A 14,231-nucleotide genomic window follows, 5' to 3' on the forward strand; every position below is an offset into this window, starting at 1 on the left:
CATCATAATATCCTATCAAATTTGTCAGACAAGACTTTCCCTTAACAAACCCATGCTGTGTCTGAATTATTGCTGCAGTCTTGTCTAGATGATCCTGCAATGCATCTTTAACCAGCGACTCCATTATTTTACCTGGAACAGAAGTTAAACTAACTGGTCTGTAATTACTCGTGTCACCCTTCGATCCCCCTTTGTGAATTGGGGATACATTTGCACATCTCCAGTCCGTGGGAACCTCCCCTGAGTCCAAGGATGCTCTCATAATTATGGCTAAGGGTTTGCTTAGTTGCTTTGCCGCCTCCTTTAATATAACTGGATAGATCCCATCCACCCCAGGTGCTTTTCTTACGTTTAACTTCAACAGTTTCTCTTCCACTTTGCTCTCAGTTATTACAAAATCATTAAGTAACCTGCTACAATTTGATAACCTTCTGCCATTTTCAAACCTTAATAATTCCTCACGTGTGAATGTAGATGCAAAATACTCATTCAGTTTGTTTGCTATCTGAGCAGGATCATCAACAGTCGATCCATCGATGTCAAGTGGACCAATCAGATTCATCCCCTTCCTTTTAGAGTTTATATAAGTAAAGAAATCCTTGCTGTTTTTCTTAGCATCTTTTGCCAAGGATTTCTTGTAATCTGCCTTCGCCTGCCGAACCTCCTTTGTGACCTGATTACAGATTAACTTATATCTGCCATAGGCTTCTGAGTCGCTTGATAATTTATATGCATCCCATGCATTTTTCTTCTCTGTTACGAGTCTCATTAGTTCATTTGACAACCATTTAGGCCTAAACCTTGAACAATATTTCTTAATAGGTATGAAACTTTTAGTAGCTTCCACGATTAATTCCTTGAATGCTTCCCACTTAGAATTTACTGTTGGTAACATCGTCAGTTGATCCCACTGTACAGAATTTAAAAACTGTCGGAGACCGCTGTACTCGCCTTTACGGAAGCAAAAACCCTTTCCTTTACCTCTGATGGTAATTAAATCTTTAAGTAAATCCCATGTCAGTACACTGTGATCACTGTGATCAATGTGTTGCATTACCTGCACGACAAATCTGACGATTCGACTAACTGGGAAAATTAAAAGAATGCTTTTTCTTGTTCCTATCATGTTGCAAAAACCATCCAACTACATTGCTGATTGCTATTTCTGCATGACAAAAATATTAGGGATAATCCAGAAAAGCAAGCATAGCACCAACTATCCTAGCATATCATTTGCAACAAGGCCTGTTCCACATAATGAAGACCTGCTGATACCACATCACCCAAAATTATGGGATAAAGGAAGCAGTAATGATTATAGGGAAGATTCGTGAGTTGCAGAATGTGCTGCACTGTCCACTTCAACAGATTTGGACCACCAACCAAAAAATTAAAATGAAGTATACTTAATTAAGCAAAAGTGTTGAATGATTTAGTTCATGATTCAAATTTAATCTAAAGAGTAAGCAGAACTCTTTGATTCAAGACTACAACAGTAGAAGTTACTTGAATCATAAACTAAAATTACAGTATATCAAAAATGTCATAAGTTTTGAAAATACGGTTAACGTCACTTATAATGATCACTCTGGGACACAGTTAAACTGATAACAATAAATGAAGGAACATGAATGCAGCTGTTCAGTGCTGCATTATATATATTTTTTTAATTCTACAGTCCACTATTCCTTTGAGAAACCCACCAATGAAAATGTCATAATGTTTCTGCAAATTCACAGAAACCATTAAGAACAAATAAAGAAAAAATTAAAATCAAAATTATAAAAAGGTTAATGTAAAACAGTCAGATTGGTAGGAGTACAGATACAATATTTTCTTTCATTGAGTAAACACATTGGCAACCATACGAACTGTGCTAAGTAACAGCAATAACTAGTTGTGTAATAGGTTAGAGGTATGTTACCAACAGCATATTCTAAATGGGAAGCATTCAAGGAATTAATCCTGCAAGCTACTTATAAGTTATACTTAAGTTAAATATAAGAAAGGCACCTGTGGTGATGAGATCTATCCAGTTATATTAAAGGAGGCAAGTGAGCAAACCCTTAGCCATAATTATGAGAGCATTGTTGGACGTGGGGGAAAGTCCCCAGGGACTGGAGATAGGCAAATATATATCCAATTCACAAAGGAGGATCAAAGAGTGACACAAGTAATTACAGACCTGTTAGTTTAACTTCTGTTCAGGGGAAAATAATGGAATCACTGGTTAAAGAAACATTGCAGGATCATCTAGTCAAGACTGCAGTTATAATTCAGACACAGCATGGATTTGTTAAGGGGAAGTCTTGTCTGACCAATTTGATTGGATACTATGATGTGGCCACAAAGGAAATGGATGCAAAAAATAATTTCATATCATATACTTGGATTTCAGGGAAAAAAATTGATACTGTTGCACTTGGAAGACTATTGTACAAATTGCAGCAGTATGGCAATATGAGCAAGTTGCTACAATGGATAAAAGGATGGTTGAGTGGGAGAAGACAGAGGATGGTAATAAATGGACACTGCTCTTTGTGGACTAATGTTATTAGTAGCGTCCCTCAGGGTTTGGCCCATTGCTGTTTTGTACATTTATCAATGATATTGACGAAGGCATATGAGGCATAATGTCCAAGTTTGAAGATGATACAAAGGTTGGCAGGGTTGGTAATGACAGAATGCTACTGCGACAGGATCTAGAAAAGTTGGGAAGATGGGCTGAGAAGTTAGCAACTGAAGTTTAACATTGACAAATGCAAAGTACTGCATATGGGTAGCAATAACCCCAGAGAAATGTATCAACTGTGTGGTGTCAACTCAGGATAGTGGACAGGAAAAAAAAAAAAAAACGGGTGTTATTGTGCAGTAGTCATATATGAAGTTTTCTGAGCAGTGTAGACAGGCTGCCAGAGGTCATGGGGTCTTGTCAATGATATACAGGAATTTTGCTAGCAGGGATAATGAGGTGATTATACCCCTTGTATAAGGCATATGGTCATACTACATTATAAGGCAATGGTCAGGCCACACCTTCAATACTGTGTACAGGTCTGGAGGCCTCATTTAGAAGGATATAGAGTTTCTAGAAATAGAGAAGGACAACAAGGCTGGTAAATGAAACAAAGGGTGCTCTTACAAAGAAAGGCTTAGGTTCTGCAAATTGCAGCATCTGGAGACTAAGCACCTGCAAGGTGATCTGATGAGGTGTATAAGGCTTTGAATAGTTTGGGCAGGCTGAATGCAGCTGAGATTCTTCCTCTTGCTCAGATTACAAACCTGAGAGGGCATAAACTCAAATTGAGAAAAGACAGTTCTAGATGTGGGGAAATTTGCCTTTAGCCAGCAGGTAGTTTATTGCTGGAACAAACTACTATCTGTCATTGTGGACGTTGATAGCTTAAATAAATTCAAGGAAGAAATGGACAAACATTTGGTGCAAATGGATAGGTAAAATGACAAGTTTTTTTTTTTTTTTTTTTGGCTGTAGATGTATAAGCTCGTTTTTTGCATCATATGCTTCTGCTAACAATAAACAGTGTTTTTTTACACATTAGTTGTTGTTGTTGTTATTATTATTTGGTTTTTAGGAGCATTAGCAACTAAGGCCATATTGCTCGGGGGATATGCGGTGGTCATTCCCTGACCTTTCCGCATCCTCCGTATTTGGTGGTCACGGGCCTGAACCCTGGTCTAATCAAGAATCAAGGAGCGTGTGCTATGTACTGCTGTTCCTGCCACCTGGCTACGGAGGCACCTACACATTAGTAATCCTTTGATCAGGACTTCATAAAAATGACAACATTATCTGTGATTATAATAAGCAGCTGTATTAGTTATCCTGTGATTAGGACATCATAAAAGTGATGATAACATTATCTGTGATTACAATAAGCAGCATGCACTGTATTTCATTAAGGAAAATGGCATTTATTTTATTTCTTTAAAAGTATTAGTGGTCATCTGAAGAAACTGGAAATTAACACAATCCTAATAAAAATGGAAAATTAATTTCCACTGTGTATAAAAAGTGTATAATGGAAATTAATTCACTTCAGTTTCTCTACTTCATGCTGTTAAGTTGAAAGTGACACACGATGAAAGTATGTCAAAGATCCCGAGTGTGATAAAGTACAATGACTGCATGTGAACATCTGTGGCGATCTGAAGGTAGTTGGATTACTCACTGGCCTACAGGGAGTTTTCGCAAAATACTGTTGTTTCTTGTGAGAACTGTCTCACAATAATGCAACAGAAAAACATTATACAGGAACTCTCCGACTTACGTAATACTCTACTTATGGAAAAACAACTTTACGTAAGTTTTTGCCGGCCGGTGCAAACTTAAAAAAAATCATGGAGACGATTTTGAATCCCATAGGAACAAATGGAGGTATCGTGAAAATATCATAATGTGAACCCAATAATACATTGTTTTTTTTTTTGTTTTTTTTTCGTAATTCGTTCCAAGACCTTGGAAGTTAAATTTTTGCTATATAGTTAAACTATTTATCTCTCAATTAAAAGGTCATATTTATAATGGAAATTTCACTACACTTTCATCGTTATCATATGTCCCTGTTATAAGAATCAATTTTGAATACCTTTGTGATATTTTTCTAAAGCACGTTTCTGGAGGTCACGACCAAAAACAAAAACAATTTGCACTTTCCAGTTTATTGGGCTTTTCTGTTAATGCATCTAATTATAAATGGGTAGTAAACTCAATCGTATTGCATTTATGATAATACCGTTAACTGCAATTGTGTGGATTTTTACGCTATTATGGTGAAATATGTTCCCCTTCACTGAAATCTTTAATCATATAAAAAATAAATTTTCAGAAACTTCTCTTCATTCCTATTTACATACATATTACAATGATGAAGGGAAAGCGACCAATGAAAAGTGCAAGTGCTGGCAGTGCCAGGAAACAAAACAAAATTGTTTTAGAAATGAAAATGATTAAGAAGTATGAAGCAGGACAAAGTTTGTCATCTATTGCAGGGGAATTAGGTCTCGCTACTTCAACAGAGAATACTATTTTAAAAGACAGTGTGCGTATAAAAGAACATGTCAAAGGATCAATGCACCTTAAGATTAACAGTGTTCAGGTGCTATATCAAAATGGAACAGCTGTTAATAATATGGACAGAAAATCAGATTCAGAAGCGAGTGCCCCTGAGTCTAATGACCATTCAAGCAAAAGCAAGAAGTATTTATAAAGATATTAAGGATAAGTATGGCGAACCCCAACCCAAGTTCATAGCAAGCAATGGGTGGTTTAATAGGTTCAAGCATTGCACTGGTTTCCACAACGTTAAAGTATGTGGTGAAGTTGCCAGTGCCGATTCTGCAGCTGCAGAAAAATGTTGTGATGTGTTGGAAAAAATTATTGACAAAGCTCTGTATTAGAAAAAAATGCTGGATCAAACATACATTGCCAAAGAGGAAAATACAAATACAATGCCAGGTTTCAAGGCGTCAAAAGATAGGGCCACAGTCTTGCTTGGGGCTAATGCAGCAGGAGATTACAGATTAAAACTACTGCTTGTGTACCATTCTGGAAATCCTCGTGCATTTAAGGGCATCAATAAAGCCACCCTACTTGTGCATTATCGATCGAACCAGAGAGCATGGATAAAAATATCTCTCTTGAGGATTGGTTTAAATGCTGCTTCATTCCCGAGGTTGAAAAATATTGTAAAGACAACAACTTTACTTTCAAGATTTTGTTTCTATTAGATAATGCTCCTGGACATCCTACGCATCTAGATGATTTCAATTCGAACATGGGAGTCATATTTCTACTGCCAAACATGACTTCACTCATCCAACCTATGGATCAGAGTGTTATTTCGAACGTAGAAGCATACTATTTATGCACAACATTTGCTCAAGCATTGTCTGTTGTTTGTTGTTTGGTTTTTTTTTTTTAGGAGCATTAGCAACTAAGGCCATATTGCTCCGGGAATATGCGGTGGTCATTCCCTGACCTTTCCGCATCCTCCGTATTTGGTGGTGACGGGCTCGAACCCCGGTCTAATCAAGAAGCGTGTGCTACGCACTGCTGCTCCTTCCCACCTGGCTACGGAGGCGCCTGCATTGTCTGCAGTAGATGATGAGAAAAATTTTATGTTAAGAGACTTTTGGAAATATTACAATATTTACCACGCCATCTTAATAATTAATAAGGCTTGGGCAGAAATTACTAAAAGTTGTTTAAATGGCGAATGGAAGAAAATATGCCCACGGCACATAAAAGGCTTCAAAAGATTTGAAAAAGATGAATCATATGAAGAGGTTACAGATAAGATTGTAAAGGTTGCAGAGCTACTTCAGTTTGAGATTGATGCCAAAGGTGTGGAGGAGTTAATAGAGGAAGAAGAGAAGGTATTATCAAACGAAGAACTTATTGACTTGCAGGCAGTGACTGTGAAAGAAGAAAATGCTCATGAAACTCGAGATGAACCAAATCAGGAGGCGAGACACTTCATCACCAGAGAGATGGCAATGGCATTTCGAAATTGCATTGGCAACGGCAAGGTTTGAGAAAATGGATCCTGAGAGTGAACAATTCTTAAAAGTTAACAGAGGGATGAATGATATGCTTGCTTGCTACAAAGAAATCTATGATGAAAAGAAAAAAGCCACCGTCCAGTCATCCATTAATGTTCTTTCATAAGGTTGAACAGCCGATCCCTTCTAAATCTCCACAGCTCTCAACCTCCACAGCGGCATACTTATCAGCTGAAGATGTTGATTCTGGCAATGATGCTTGAGAGGTAAAACTTACTGATGTTATGCCTATCTCCTCTCTTCTTTTATAATTTTGAAATTTTTTTAAATTGCACGTTTTCATAATTTTTCCTGCACATGAGATAAAAAATTGAATAAATACAATAAATAATTATCTTTACACATTCGTCGAACATTTCTTTTTTGATTCAATCAATTCAGCGAGCACAGTTGTGAGTGCTGCACAAGAATGGGGAAAATTCTGACTTGCAGAACGCAACCCTTATGCATGTCGGGGAGTTCCTGTATTGCACAGCAGTGAGAAAAGAGGGAAGAATAGGGAGAAGTGATATAAAATATGTTCCACTGGCTGAACCAAAAAAGGTTCTTTTTCCACCTTTGCTTAAACCTTGGATTCATGAAGAATTTTTAAGCCTATGGATAAATGAGAGGAAAGTGGAAGAAAAATTGCTAAAGTTAAATTGTAAGAGGGTCACCTGGGGTGCCCTTCTTACATTTAACTTCAGCAATTTTAATTGAGTAATAACATTAATCAATTAGCACTGCTCCTATTGGATTAATGTCATTAGTGGAGTCTCCCAGGGTTCATTGTTATTTTCAGTATTTATTAATAATATTGACAAAGGCACATCGGCTTAATGTCTAAGTCTGCAGATGATACAAAGGTTGGCAGAATCATTAATGACTGTAATCAGGGCATGATATTGCAACAACATACAGAAAAATTAAACAGATGTGCTGAGAAGTGGCAATTGAAGCACAGCATAAGAGGGTCACCTGGGGTGCCCTTCTTACATTTAACTTCAGCAATTTTAATTGAGTAATAACATTAATCAATTAGCACTGCTCCTATTGGATTAATGTCATTAGTGGAGTCCCCCAGGGTTCATTGTTGTTTTCAGTATTTATTAATAATATTGACAAAGGCACATCGGCTTTTTTTTTTTTTTTGGTAGTTGTTGGCGCATAGGCTTCTGTGGCCATAATGCACCTCCCAAGGTTTTTGCAGTACTTTGATCCAAGCCCAAGGCGGGAATCGAACCCGCGACCTTTGGGCTGCCGGGCAGGCACTTTACCCACCCGGCTAGCCCGGTCGGTCACATCGGCTTAATGTCTAAGTCTGCAGATGATACAAAGGTTGGCAGAATCATTAATGACTGTAATCAGGGCATAATATTGCAACAAACATACAGAAAAATTAAACAGATGTGCTGAGAAGTGGCAATTGAAGCATAACATTAAAAAAGAATAACATACCAACTGTGTAGTACTAAACTCAAGGTAGTGGAAAACAAAAGACCTTGGAGTACAGTCAGTCCTCGTATAGCACGATAGTTGTGTTCCTAGAAACCCTCGTGCAATGCAAAATCGTGCAACATAAACAACAGGCCCTATGGGAAAAATAGGGTTAGGTGCCGACCACCCAAGATTGAACACACATTTGTAACCAAAACATCACCAAACACGAATAAATAATCATAATAAATACTTACGTATTTTATTACGACTATTACATAATAAAATATCGCTAATTCTTTTGCTTTTATCGTAAGCAAACTTGTTTTTTGTTTGATTTTATATCCAAACAGTGTTAATCTAATGGATTTTAATTACACTTTGAGTTGTTCCTGCTATAAAAGTTGTTTTATTTTCTCTGCATTCTTTGTAATTCTCAGCGTTGCCTCATTTAGGCCTGTAGCGCGTGCAATATCACATGGTCTTGCATTTCGCTCAAAGCTTTTCACAATTTCATATTTTTTCTCTATCGACAGAGGCGAACTGGCCATAAGTCTTACCAGGGAAACCAGGTGGGTCGAAGGCCGGTGTGATTTTGGCCATAACGCTAGTATGAGGCCACTACAAATTTTCCTGGGGAAGAATTTTTGACCCAGTTCTCCTCTGTTTATTAATATCGCTTTTCTTTTTCTCTCTGAATCTGCAGTGTCTTCAGCAGGATGATTCCTTTTCACACCTTTTAAGTATTTTACTGATTTTTAGGGAATAAAGCACAATTACAAAATGAGGAGGCACGCTTGATACACATAAACAAAGCTGTGCATGTGTAGCAACTGAATAAACAACACCATAAAGGCAGAGATACACTATTAAACACCTCACATTTTATTAAAGCACATTTCTGGGGGTTACTACCATAAAACAATAAAAACAATTTCAGTTGCGTTCCTGCTAGTGGAATCTGTTATAAACTGGTAGTAAACTCGATCTAAACCCGGTCGGCCACAATGGCTTAATGTCTAAGTCTGCAGATGATACAAAGGTTGGCAGAATCATTAATGACTGTAATTAGGGCATGATATTGCAACAACATACAGAAAAATTAAACAGATGTGCTGAGAAGTGGCAATTGAAGCATAACATTAAAAAAGAATAACATACCAACTGTGTAGTACTAAACTTTTGTGGTACTAAACTACTAAAGTACTGTAGTAGCTTTTGTGGATTTATTGGATGATTGTTTTCTACATCAGCATGTTCGGGAGGCAACTAGAGGGAGTAATACTCTTGATTTGATTATCAGCAGTGATTCTTCATGCATTAAGAATCTGCAGATAAATGAACCACTAGGTGGCAGTGATCACAGTGTGCTGAAGTGGGATTTACTCAAAGAGGTAACTACCATTAGGGGTAAAGGGAAGGGTTATTGCTTCCGTAAAGGCGACTACGATGGACTGAGACAGTATTTAAATTCTATACAGTGGGACCAACTGATGATGTTACCAACAGCAAATTCAAAATGGGAAGCATTAGCATTAGCATTAGCATTAGTAGAGGCATTGATGCAAGAAAGCAAGCTTATGCAGCATCAGCCAAAAAAAAAAAAAAAAAAAAAAGTAACATAAATAAATAAAAATAACCACTTCCACTTCACCCCTCTGTTCGTTCGAAATACCTGTCCAGCTGAGCCTTAAACTTATTTAGGCTATCAACTTCCACGACAAGGGATGGAAGTCTGTTCCACCCACCAACCACCCGCTGGCTAAAGGCAAATTTCCGCACATCTATCCTACATCTGTCTTTCCTCAATTTGAATTTATGCCCTCTCAGGTGATTTTTCTGAGCTAGAGGAAGAATCCCATCAGCATTGAGCATGCTCAAACCATTCAAGGCTTTGTACACCTCTATCAGATCACCCCGCTGGTGCCTAGTTTCCAGACACTGTAATTTGCAAAACTTAAGCCTTTCTTCGTAAGAGAACCCCTTTGTCCCATTCACCAATCTAGTTGCCCTTCTCTGTACTCGTTCCAGCAGCTCTACATCCTTCCTGAAATGAGGCCTCCAGGCCTGTATACAGTACTCTAGGTGTGGCCTGACCATTGCCTTATACAAGGGAATAATCACCTCCTTATCCCTGCTAGAAAAATTCCTATATATCATTGACAATACACCATGAGCTACTCTTGCAGCTCGTGCATTCAAAGAACTTATCTTGGAAGCTACTAGGCTTTACATACCAACTAAGAAATATTGTTCAAGGTTTAGGCCAAAATGGATGTCAGATGAACTAATGAGGCATATGGCAGAGAAGAAAAATGCATGGGATACATACAAATTAACACATGACACAGAAGCCTATGAAAGATACAAGTTGATATGCAACCAAGTTACAAAGGAGGTTAGGCGGGCGAAGGCAGATTACGAGAAATCCTTGGCAAGGGATGCAAAGAAAAACAGCAAAGAGTTCTTTACTTATGTAAACTCTAGAAGGAAGGGGATGAATCAGATTGGTCCACTTGATATTGATGGGTCAAGTGTTGATGATCCTGCTCAGGTAGCTAACAAACTAAATGAATATTTTGCATCGACATTCACACATGAGGAGTTATTCAGCGAGGGGAATGACAGATTGATTGATTGATTGATTTGGAAGTTGTTGGCGCATCAGCTTCTGTGGCCATATTGCACCTCCCAAGGTTTTTTGCAGTACTTTGATCCAAGCCCGAGGCGGGAATCGAACCCGCGACCTTTGGGTTGCCGGGCAGGTACTTTACCCACTCGGCTAGCCCGGTCGGCTGGGAATGACAGAGGTGTATTCAACTCTAGCAGTAAGCTACAGAATCTTGAAATAACTGGGAGTAAAGTGGAGGAGAAACTGTTGAAGATAAACACAAGAAAGGCACCCGGGGTGGATGGGATCTATCCAGTTATATTAAAGGAGGCAGCAAAGGAAGTAAGCAAACCCTTAGCCATAATTATGAGAGCTTCCTTGGACTCAGGGGAGGTACCCATAGACTGGAAATGTGCAAATGTGACCCCAATTCACAAAGGAGGATCAAAGGCTGACACAAGTAATTATAGACCTGTGAGCTTAACTTCTGTTCCAGGAAAATTAATGGAGGCACTGGTTAAAGAAGCACTGCAGGATCATTTAGACAAGACTTCAGTTATAGCTCAGACACAGCATGGTTTTGTTAAGGGGAAGTCTTGCCTGACCAACTTGATTGGATACTATGATGCAGTCACAAAAGAACTGGATGCAGGGAATAACTTTGATATTATATACTTGGATCTTAGAAAGGCTTTTGATACTGTTGCACATGGAAGACTGCTACACAAATTGGAGCAGTGTGACATTGGAGGCAAATTGCTGCTATGGATAAAGGGGTGGTTGAGGGGGAGAAGACAGAGAGTGGTAATCAATGGACACTGCTCATCGTGGACTGATGTTATTAGTGGAGTCCCTCAGGGCTCAGTGTTGGGTCCATTATTGTTTTCTGTATTTATAAATGATATTGATGATGGTATATCGGGCTTAATGTCCAAGTTTGCAGACGATACAAAGGTTGGCAGGGTTATCAAGGACACTACTGACACTATGCTACTGCAACAGGATCTGGAAAGGTTGAGCAGATGGGCTGAGAGGTGGCAAATGAAGTTTAACATTGACAAATGTAAAGTACTACACATGGGAAACAGCAACCCCGGAGCAACGTATCAACTCTGTGGTACTACACTGACAGTGGTAGAGAATGAAAGGGACTTGGGGGTGGTTGTGCAGGCAGATATGAAGTTCTCGGAGCAGTGCAGACGGGCTGCAAGAGTAGCTCATGGAGTATTGTCAATGATATACAGGAATTTTTCCAGCAGGGATAAGGAGGTGATTATTCCATTGTATAAGGCGATGGTCAGGCCACACCTAGAGTACTGTATACAGGTCTGGAGGCCTCATTTCAAGAAGGATGTAGAGCTGCTGGAACGAGTACAGAGAAGGGCAACAAGATTAGTGAATGGAACAAAGGGGTGCTCTTACGAAGAAAGGCTTAAGTTTTGCAAATTACAGTGTCTGGAGACTAGGCACCAGCGAGGTGATCTGATAGAGGTGTATAAAGCCTTGAATGGTTTAAGCATGCTCAATGCTGATGGGATTCTTCCTCTAGCTCAGAAAAATCACCTGAGAGGGCATAAATTCAAATTGAGGAAAGACAGATGTAGGATAGATGTGCGGAAATTTGCCTTTAGCCAGCGGGTGGTTGGTTGGTGGAACAGACTTCCATCCCTTGTGGTGGAGGTTGATAGCCTAAATAAGTTTAAGGCTCAGCTGGACAGGTATTTTGAACGAACAGAGGGGTGAAGTGGAAGTGGTTTTTTTTTTTTTTTTTTTTGGCTGATGCTGCATAAGCTTGCTTTCTTGCATCAAATGCCTCTACTAATGCTAATGCTAATGCTAATTGCATTTGCAATAATACCGATAGCTAGAATTTTACGTTATTATGGTGAAATGTGTTTCCCCTTCACTGATATAAAAAACATAAATACTTTTCAGAATCTTCTCTTCATTCCTATCGTGTTGCGTTTCAGTTGGGGTGAATCCGGCCTGGCTGCCATTTCTTGTAAACACAAAGATGAATCGTGTATAAGCGAATTCGGTTCATGTTATATACGATATCATTCCCCTATTTATAAATCGTGTATGATCGAATTCGTGTAGTGTAAACACGTGTTATACGAGGACTGACTGTATTGTGTAATTAATGGGTTTCTGGGACAGCTCACAGGATTTTGTTAATGATATACAAGGATAAGGAGGTAATCATTCCCCCTGTATGAAACAATGGTAAAGCCACATCTTGATTAATGCATACAGGTGCGGAAGGCTTATTTTAGGAAAGTGTGAATCCATTGGAAAGAGTGCAGTGAAGAGCAACATGATTAGTGAGGGGAACAAAAACACTGTGCTTACCAAGAAAGACGTCAGTTCTACAAATTGCAATATCTGGAAACTAGGCACCTGAAGAGATCTGTTTGAGATGTTTAGGCTTTGGGTGGACTGTGCAAAAAAAAAATTGATGGCCTCCTTACTCTTACTCAGAGAACACACATAAGGGGACATAAATGTAAAATTGAGGAATTATGGTTGCAAGATGGACATATAGAAATTTTCTTTCAGCCAGACAGTAGTTGTGTTGGTACAAACTTCCATTTGAGTTGTAGAAGTGAGTAGTTTGAATAAAATTAATGAAGGATTAGGCAAATTATTAGAGGGGATGGAGAGGCAATGTAGGAAGTTTTTTTGTTTATTTATTTTATTTTTTGGCATTTGCTGTATAAGCTTGTTTCCTTACATCATTTGCCAATAATAATACTAACAGAAAGTCAAATATAAAATGTTTCATGATATACCTTTGTATCCATCAATTAGAAAGGCATGTAGATACTTAAGAATTTTAAAACATTAAAATAAACCTTGTGTAAAGTTGCGCAGTATAAAAACAGTTGTTGACATTGTACTTCTCCATACTTCCCCTTTAACACAGTGGTGCCTTAAGCGACTTCAAGCTCTTCGCTTCTCAAATTTAATCCATTCCAAGGCTATCGGAACTAACTTTTTCTAGAAAAAAGCTTACTTTATAATACAGTACTGAACAATATTGTGCATTTCATATTAGTAATAATGAACCTGGTTCCAATGATACAGAATTTGCTTGACCTCTGCAGTCTAATTTCTTTTTCTCCCTACCCCCCTTTTTGTAATATTTTTAATCTTTCCTCCATTAACATAAGTTTGCATAGAAACATAGTGATTTGGTACATGATCAGGTGTAGTCCTCTGATGAAATGCTTGATCTATGTACCAATTTTATTTAGTTTGCATCAATTTTTTTTTTTTCCTCCCCTATTTACCATCTTACCACCCTCAGTTTGATGCTCACTATTATTTAGAATTGATTAATAATAAATTTCTTCTTTCCCTTTCAGCTTATATACATTTGATTGGCTTGTTAATTCGGCCTTTAATTCTATATAATTTTATAATTTTACAATTTTTTTTTTTTTTTTTTTTAGGTTCTTAACATTCTTTTTCTTTCTCATTCTTTTCTCTTACTTATTTTTCTTCTATTAGGCTCGGCACCTTGTGTTGAATACTGCTACATCTTTTTGTATTTTCTATTAATTCTTTCTGATTTCATCTATATATATATATATATATACACACACATACATATAGAGAG

The sequence above is a fragment of the Mastigoproctus giganteus genome, chromosome 8 (genome assembly GCF_048544385.1).
Source record: "Mastigoproctus giganteus isolate SK-2022 chromosome 8, ASM4854438v1, whole genome shotgun sequence".
In the NCBI taxonomy this organism is placed as follows: Eukaryota; Metazoa; Arthropoda; class Arachnida; order Uropygi; family Thelyphonidae; genus Mastigoproctus; species Mastigoproctus giganteus.